This window comes from Bidens hawaiensis, unplaced genomic scaffold (assembly GCF_021521415.1).
Source record: "Bidens hawaiensis isolate Kalapana, Puna unplaced genomic scaffold, B.hawaiensis_p1.1 tig00009285_1, whole genome shotgun sequence".
NCBI lineage: Eukaryota > Viridiplantae > Streptophyta > Magnoliopsida > Asterales > Asteraceae > Bidens > Bidens hawaiensis.
This window is the reverse complement of record NW_027491685.1, coordinates 635,652-644,109: the sequence shown is the minus strand read 5'-3', so window position 1 is coordinate 644,109 and position 8,458 is coordinate 635,652.

Here is an 8,458-nt window from a genome sequence, read left to right as displayed (position 1 = left end):
CACAAGATAAAGACATTATGAAGGCACAAAGCCAAAACCTATGCGCATGGCGCATACAAAACATGCTCAGGCATCATATGCCCAGGCACACATATGCTCGCGCATCACATATGCGCGCGGCGCATCAGCGCGCGGCGCATATCACATGCCCGTGTATATCGCATCTGCCCAGGCACACATATGCTCGCGCATCACATATGCGCGCAGCGCATCAGCGCGCGGCGCATATCACATGCTCGTGCATATCACATCTGCGCATAAAATATCTGCGCGTGAGAATAAAGAGAAGACCTCGCGCATCCTCAGGATGGGCGCATATCACACGTGCGCATAATCAACCTCGTCCTTATCCAAATCAGGATTAGGGCAACCTTGATTGTGCACGTCAGACAACCTTCCAGAAGGCATCTTTTTAAGGAGAAAGAATATGCTGATGTTGATAGCTGCCAAATGAAAGGTCGACAACTCAGCATGACACACGTGTTACCACGTGATTACAACCAACGAGAAAGCGCCAGGTGTCCCAGAGGACACGTGGCGCAGTGCGATTGGAGGAAGCCAACGAGGTTGAGCCCAACCGGTGGTAACCCTAGCACTATAAATACAGCATCAACTCCACTTTGATGACACATTCATACTCAATCATTGACAGTTACAAGCAGTGATAACACATTCAATCATATTGAATCACATTCACTCACAGTCAGTTACATACAAAACAGACAGTCTCACAATCAGGGGGTATTAAGCTATTCAGCAATACTTTTGAGATTCTCTGACACACATTATTATCTTCTCCACAAATATACTGATTCTCACGCCGGAGGGTTACCCCAAAGAGGACCCCTCTGTCCCTTTCTGAGGGGTAAGTAACGGCGCTGTTCATTTTGTAGGTGGAAGAACACAGACCCAGAAGAACCATCGGTGAAATAGTATAATCACACCCGAAGAAAGTAGATCTGCTACCAGTGAGTAGATACACGTTTCTTCATTGGCGCCATCCGTGGGCGCAGAGAAGCGGCTATCATCAATGAAGCCAAATACAAGAAAAAGCTGGAAAAATATTATAATCAGCGCGTTAAAGAATGCCACTTCAAGAAAAATGATTTTGTCCTTCGAAACAATGAAGCTAGCCGCGCGATACCCCCAGGAAAAATGTCCCCCAATTGGGAGGGACCTTATCAAATTTCAGAAGATTTGGGGAAAGGCGCGTACACTTTAAAAGATTTGAATGGCAAAAAGATATCGCGCGTGTGGAACGCAGCACAGCTTAGAAAATGCTTCATGTAAATGTTCAAATATGTAATCAAGGCTTTTAAGCCATCATGAATGATGATTCGCGCTATCTTTCAATATTTGTTCTATTACCTTTGCATACATGTTTCACACTTCCTTTATTAATTTGGAACAATATGACAACACTATATTGACTTCAAAGCAAAATAAAGCGAAGTAAAACATACATGCGCGAGCCTTAGCTCAAACGCGTTAACGAGTCTTAACTCTAAAACGCCAGGGCCTTAGCCCAAACTTACGAGCCTTAGCTCAAACACGTTAATGAGTCTTAACTCTAAAAACGTCAGGGCCTTAGCCCAAAACAAAGAGCCTTAGCTCAAAACACTCAAAAACATCCATCTTACATCCCGCGCAGCCTGATCATAAAAATCCTTAAACACAACTAAGGCAAAGTACATGCCATATCATGTTAAGGTCTCAGGTCGAGGTCGCGCGCGGAATCATAGTGGATATCTGAGTAACACACGCTGACATGTAATGGCTAAACTCATACTTCCATATAAATACCGCGCGACAACGACGCGCAAAAAAGAAATAATGAAAAGTTAGCGCGCATGTCAGCATAAACAAGATACTGCGAAACCACAAACAAAATAGAACAGAGGTTAAGTGAATAATTTCCTTACAACCTTGTTCTTATTTTAACGTGCAAGCATATCTTATATCTATACAAGCAAACATGAAGAGATAAATGGAAATGCGCAAGATGTGAAAAAGAGAAAACAAGTTTCATTCCATTGGATTGAAATTTACAAGTATGATGAGTTACAAATTACAAGTATAAAAAATTAAATATGTAAAATTTGATGAAGGGCTTCTCAAGTCTCCACGTCGACGTCAGCCGCTTCATCACCTTCATCATCTCCCGCAGCATCTGACGCGGCCTGCTCCTCATCTCCGAACTGACCATAGTCAAGTTCTTCCTCCTCATTGGAGTCTTCTATCACGACGGTGTCAGGAGCAGATTTATTCGCAGCGCCAGAGCCGCTGGCAGGGGCAACATCCCCCGCGCCACCATCATCGCTACCAGCCCTCTCGCATTCATCGAGCAACTTCTTTAGCGCGCCGAGGTCGGGCTGGTCAGCAAGCGCAGCTATCTGCAAAATCATTAGAAAAGTATTGAGTACAAAACACTTGGAAAAATTAGTCAAGTAAAACTCATTAAGGTCAAGATACCTGCATAAGGATGGGGATGGGAGTATTCATGTACTTTTCCCCCACAGCGGCCATGTCCGCACAGGCCGCGTCGCTCTTGTAAGGGTACTCGGATGGGTTCTTCTTCAACATGCCATAGTCATACCCATCCGTAAACCCTTCAGCTCGGCCCACCAAGCGCGCGGCGGCATTGCAGTCCATCACAAGGGCCTGAAACTCGGCGGAATATTTCATCGCCAAAGCGCAGCGAGTTATGCCCTGTGACACCAGCCATTGGCGATCCTGCGCGAGGCCAGCAACAGACGTCTCGAGGACAGGAACCTGGGAGTTTAATAACTCAACAGTTTCCTTAGTCTTTTTTAGCTCCTCCTTATCAGACGCTGCTGCCGCCAAGATTTTTTCTTTCTCCGCCTGCGCAGCACCAAGTGCTTCCTGGCTGGACGCCGCCGTCGCCAAGGCCTCATCTCTATCGGCCTGCACGGCCGCCAACTCCCTCTTCAGGCGCGCAACCTCGCTCTCCAGTGATGATTTTTCAGTGATACTCTGGACGATAGCTTGGTCACGCGCCTCAGCCTGCTGTTCCAAGACACGCACTCTACGCGCGTACTTGGCAACTTCGGCCTCCGCCAAATGCTGCTTCTCCCGCGCAGCTTGGAGCTCATGCCCGCGCTTAATATAGGCGGTGTTGGCACTTGCTCGGTTTTCGCTGAGCTCCGCCTGGAGTTTCTCAGCTCGTGCGCGAGCATCAGAAAGGTTCCAGGCGGCCACCTTAGCCTCTTGCTGGGCTGCCACAAGAGCATCGCGTACTTTAATATAATCGCGATGAAGCTCTTGGGAGGCAGCAAAGAAAGCTGACCCAGCGAAAATGTGATCGTTGAGCAAGTCAGCGCGGGTGCGCTCCTCCTGATACCTCCTTTCAGTAGGAGGCACGGCATGAGCCCAGAAGTCCTCGCATACGCCCATGGATTGGAAGGAACTTTCTTCATTAATATTCCATCTCGGGCGATAAACGTGGTCACCTTCCTACAAAACACAAGAAATGTTCTAAGTCATAAAACATACTTATATGGAGGTACGCGCAGCGGAGCAACAAATTAAAACATACCTGCGGGGATGAAGCAGAAAAGTCAGCGCCAGCCCCACCAGAAGTATGCGCTGCGAAGGCTTGTGGCATCGCAGGGCTGGCGCGGTCTCCCAAGGAGTCCTCAGCTTGAGCCCCCTCATCCTCCTCATCTTCTTGAATAGGCATCTTCTCCTGCGACCTGGGGGGCTCCAAACCAGCCTCCCGGAGAGGGCTGCGCGTAGGAGGAGGCGAGGGAGGTCTCGACGCCGCCAGTTCGGCGCGCAATACGGCTTCCTGCTCCTTTGTAACCCCAATAAGGGGAGAATCAGCACTAGCAGGAGCAGGACCAGAACCAGCGGCGCCGCCAACGGCGCCAGGAGTGTCGCCAGCAACTTGTACGCCAGCTACAACTCCTATGAACAAATCAACAAGGAAAAATGGTTTATGACTGAATCCAAAAGAAAAATAAAGAAGACAAGTGTGCAAAACATACCTTGGCGCAATTCTGTTCGCGCGGCGAACATCGCCATAAAATTCATTCTACCCTTTTCAGAGGGTAGAACAGGGGACTCCGAAGCAGCCCCCGGCGCAGCCTCAGCACCTTGTGGCGCCTGTGGCTCATCTGCTACCGTCGCCGGTTCTGCAAACATTCAAAGGAGGAAAGGTTTAATAACAATTCAGCCAGATGAAGATAAATAAAGTATACCTGTTGCAGGCGCGGCACTGCTTCTCTCTTCAGCCGCGCGAAAGGAGGAGGCGACGCCACCATACCTCAAGTGGACAGGAGGTCTGCCCACTCTCACAGGCAGGGAAGCTAAAGAAACCTTGGTGGTAAACACCTGGGTTTCCTTAGGTCCCTTCGTTTGAGCATGGGGATGAGCGACAGGGGTGTCATCTTTCTTCTGTTTCTTACTGGCCCCTGCGCCAGATTTCCCCTTAGCTTTGCGCTTTAGTAGGGGCGCCTCCTCTTCCTCCTCCTCCTCTTCCGCGAGCTCTAGCTCGTAGTTTTCAAGCGCATCTACAAAAACAACCAACAGAACTGTTAATAAACTTGGGTATTCTAAAGGAATGAGCATAAGTGCGAAGGCTTACCAGGCGCGTCACTGTCAAAGTCAAATTCCAGATCCACTGGGATGAACATGTCATCGAAGCGATCTGGGAAACCAACTTCCCCAGCGCCAAGCGCGACGGAGCCACCCTCCACTTGTTCATCATAAGCGGCAAGGACATAATCCTTGGTGACTGCGCAAAAACAAGTCAAGTGATATCAGCAAAAGAATTATGTTCTCGCAGAAAAAATAAATAAAGCAATGAAATAAACTTACACAACCCGTCGACTTGGATAACGGGCTCAAGGGCGCTGTCGGCCCATAGCTTACTCATGCCGACCCCCACCAGCGCCTCCTCGCAAATTTTCTTCGCGGGGGATGGTTCGGCGGTCAGTTTCTTAACCCAGGCGCCAGTTGGGTTCTTGAGGACACCCTCATCCGCAGGCGCAGAAGAGATAGAGCGCATGGTCATACGGATGGGTATCACACCAGCCCTAATGTAAAAGAACCTCTCAGACCAGTCATGAAGGCTCTTGAATGAAACAGTGGAGCACTTCACCTTCTGACTGCGAGGAATGAAAGAGATCCAATTGTCCTGGATCTTGGGCTTGTAAAAATATTGAAAGCGCCGAGGAGTGGGTTCCTCGCGCTGGGATTTGCACATGAACTCAAAGTGAGTCACGCGCACGAGTCCAAACGGATGGACTTGGGATATATGAATCCCATAGAACTTCAGCAGTGCACCCACAAACCTTGTCATCGGGAGACGAAGGTTGCAGTGGGTGAAAAAGTGGCTATATAGGGATATATAGCCGGCAGGCGGGTCCGCCGCCGTTTGCCCGGACCTAGGCAACATGCAGCCAAACAGGGTGGGAAAGCCCTGAGAGGCGATGAGGTTGTCGAGATCGACCTGCTTCAATTTGCAGAGGATTTCATTCCACCTTTTGGTGGCCTTGGTCCTCCCTACTTCCTCCGATGTGGTCTCAACAACCCTCTTCCCTTTCCCCTTTTGCTTCAATGTCGACATCACCACAGACTTCACACGGCGTCTTCGAGAGGCAACAGAGGTGATTGAGGGGCTAGACGAGTCTGAACTATCAGACATACAACTGCAGCAGCAGATAATCGAAAAATCGAAAAGATGAATACACTCAATTCAGAATATGAAAGGCAGAAACTCGAAAATTATCAACAATGAAGATGAAGATAAAAAATTTCCTAAGGGCCTCCTTTTATAGGCCCAGGAGAGAGAAATGTGGCAGCTGATCGGATTTCACGCGCCCCCACTCGCGGGTGCAAGCCAACGAGGGCGCGACACGTGTCCCTAACACTGTTGAGGGGACATAAAAATGTAACCGACCTGCCACGGAACAGAGACGCGCCCCCACTCGCAGGTGCTAACCAATGCGAGCGCGACACGTGTTCAGGACAGCTGTGTGAGGGGACATGAAAGGCAACTGTAGCACCTCGAGCACACGAAACGTCTGACACGTTTACGGCGCACGTCACCACCAACTAACCACGTGTTTGGACCTTTCGTTTTCAACCAAATGGATAGAACTTCGCGCAACGATGGAAGCAACCAGGAAAACGACAAAACCCCATTAAAAGACAAAAATCAGTAAGTCTAATATCCATCTTACCGCGCTCGCGCGAGATAAGACACACATTAGACTGGGGGGGCTTGAAGAGGTATGTACCCGCCTCAACACCGAGCAAGGCGGGTCAACCCACAAGATAAAGACATTATGAAGGCACAAAGCCAAAACCTATGCGCATGGCGCATACAAAACATGCTCAGGCATCATATGCCCAGGCACACATATGCTCGCGCATCACATATGCGCGCGGCGCATCAGCGCGCGGCGCATATCACATGCCCGTGTATATCGCATCTGTCCAGGCACACATATGCTCGCGCATCACATATGCGCGCAGCGCATCAGCGCGCGGCGCATATCACATGCTCGTGCATATCACATCTGCGCATGAAATATCTGCGCGTGAGAATAAAGAGAAGACCTCGCGCATCCTCAGGATGGGCGCATATCACACGTGCGCATAATCAACCTCGTCCTTATCCAAATCAGGATTAGGGCAACCTTGATTGTGCACGTCAGACAACCTTCCAGAAGGCATCTTTTTAAGGAGAAAGAATATGCTGATGTTGATAGCTGCCAAATGAAAGGTCGACAACTCAGCATGACACACGTGTTACCACGTGATTACAACCAACGAGAAAGCGCCAGGTGTCCCAGAGGACACGTGGCGCAGTGCGATTGGAGGAAGCCAACGAGGTTGAGCCCAACCGGTGGTAACCCTAGCACTATAAATACAGCATCAACTCCACTTTGATGACACATTCATACTCAATCATTGACAGTTACAAGCAGTGATAACACATTCAATCATATTGAATCACATTCACTCACAGTCAGTTACATACAAAACAGACAGTCTCACAATCAGGGGGTATTAAGCTATTCAGCAATACTTTTGAGATTCTCTGACACACATTATTATCTTCTCCATAAATATACTGATTCTCACGCCGGAGGGTTACCCCAAAGAGGACCCCTCTGTCCCTTTCTGAGGGGTAAGTAACGGCGCTGTTCATTTTGTAGGTGGAAGAACACAGACCCAGAAGAACCATCGGTGAAATAGTATAATCACACCCGAGGAAAGTAGATCTGCTACCAGTGAGTAGATACACGTTTCTTCAAGAATAAATTTCACTTTCATTCCTACCTTAGGAAAAGTATGACGCGTAATAAATTAATTTGTAATTATGTAATATATCATAACCAAATTAGAGTGTTTTATTAGCAATATATCCTTAGATACGCATTTGTTACATGAAGGTATTACATTTCTAGTGTCTTCTTTTAAGGACTTTTTTTATTTCTTTACGTCTTTTTGGTAATTTCTTACAATCATTTTTATATAGTTTTTTTTCAACTTAAAAAACATGTAGATGAAAACTTTTTGCATTGTCTTGAAATCCGCAAATGGGAAATTGCCGAGGCATCATCCAAGAGGCCTAAGTTTATTTTTGTTTTTTTAACTAGCAAAAACAAACTTTCATTAACCACAAACAATCCAAGTATAATCCAAGAGCCCTAATCCCACTCATAATTTTGTAAGCTGAGTAAAGCCCTCATGATCACAGTATCATGAATCCTAACAAAAATTGTATATGATTAAGGATTTTAGGGTAAAGCCCATCAAATTTTAGCCTATTAGGGTTATACGGTTTCTGGTTATATGTATCTGCTTGTCATCAGAGCTTCGAAAGCCTGAAATTGAGTGTCCTTGAAATGAGCCTATTGTATCCTTCCCAAAAAATTTTTCAATAAGGATACACTAAATGATACATTTTTACATGGTATCATATCCTTAGTTTCTCCAAACCTATCTCCTACTCTTTAAACCTAATTTTCTTTAGTCTATTAGACTTAATATTTGTTAAACTGATGGTATTAGGAGAATTTGGTATTTTCTTTGGATCCGTTGAGCTTTTAAATTATTGCAATCATATCAACGCAGCATTGAATGAATCTGTAAAACAACTTCTAGGCTACAACTATAAGTATCATCCACTTCTAGCTTAATAATATTTAGACATTGATTAGGAAAGTTTTCGATACACTCATCGAAGAACCACCACTAGGTATTATGTGTTCTTAAGTGATAAGTTGATAACATAGTATTCTAAACGTCAGGCTATTGTCTCTCGCTCAAGTGTGGAAGTTGAACATCATGGAGTTGCTAATGTTGTTACTGAAACGTTGGATATCATGTTTTATATGTAATCTTTTCTTACGTGCAATTATTACATGAAGGCGTTACGTTTCTATTATGATTTTTTCTTAGTTTCAACCTTTTCTTCTTTACC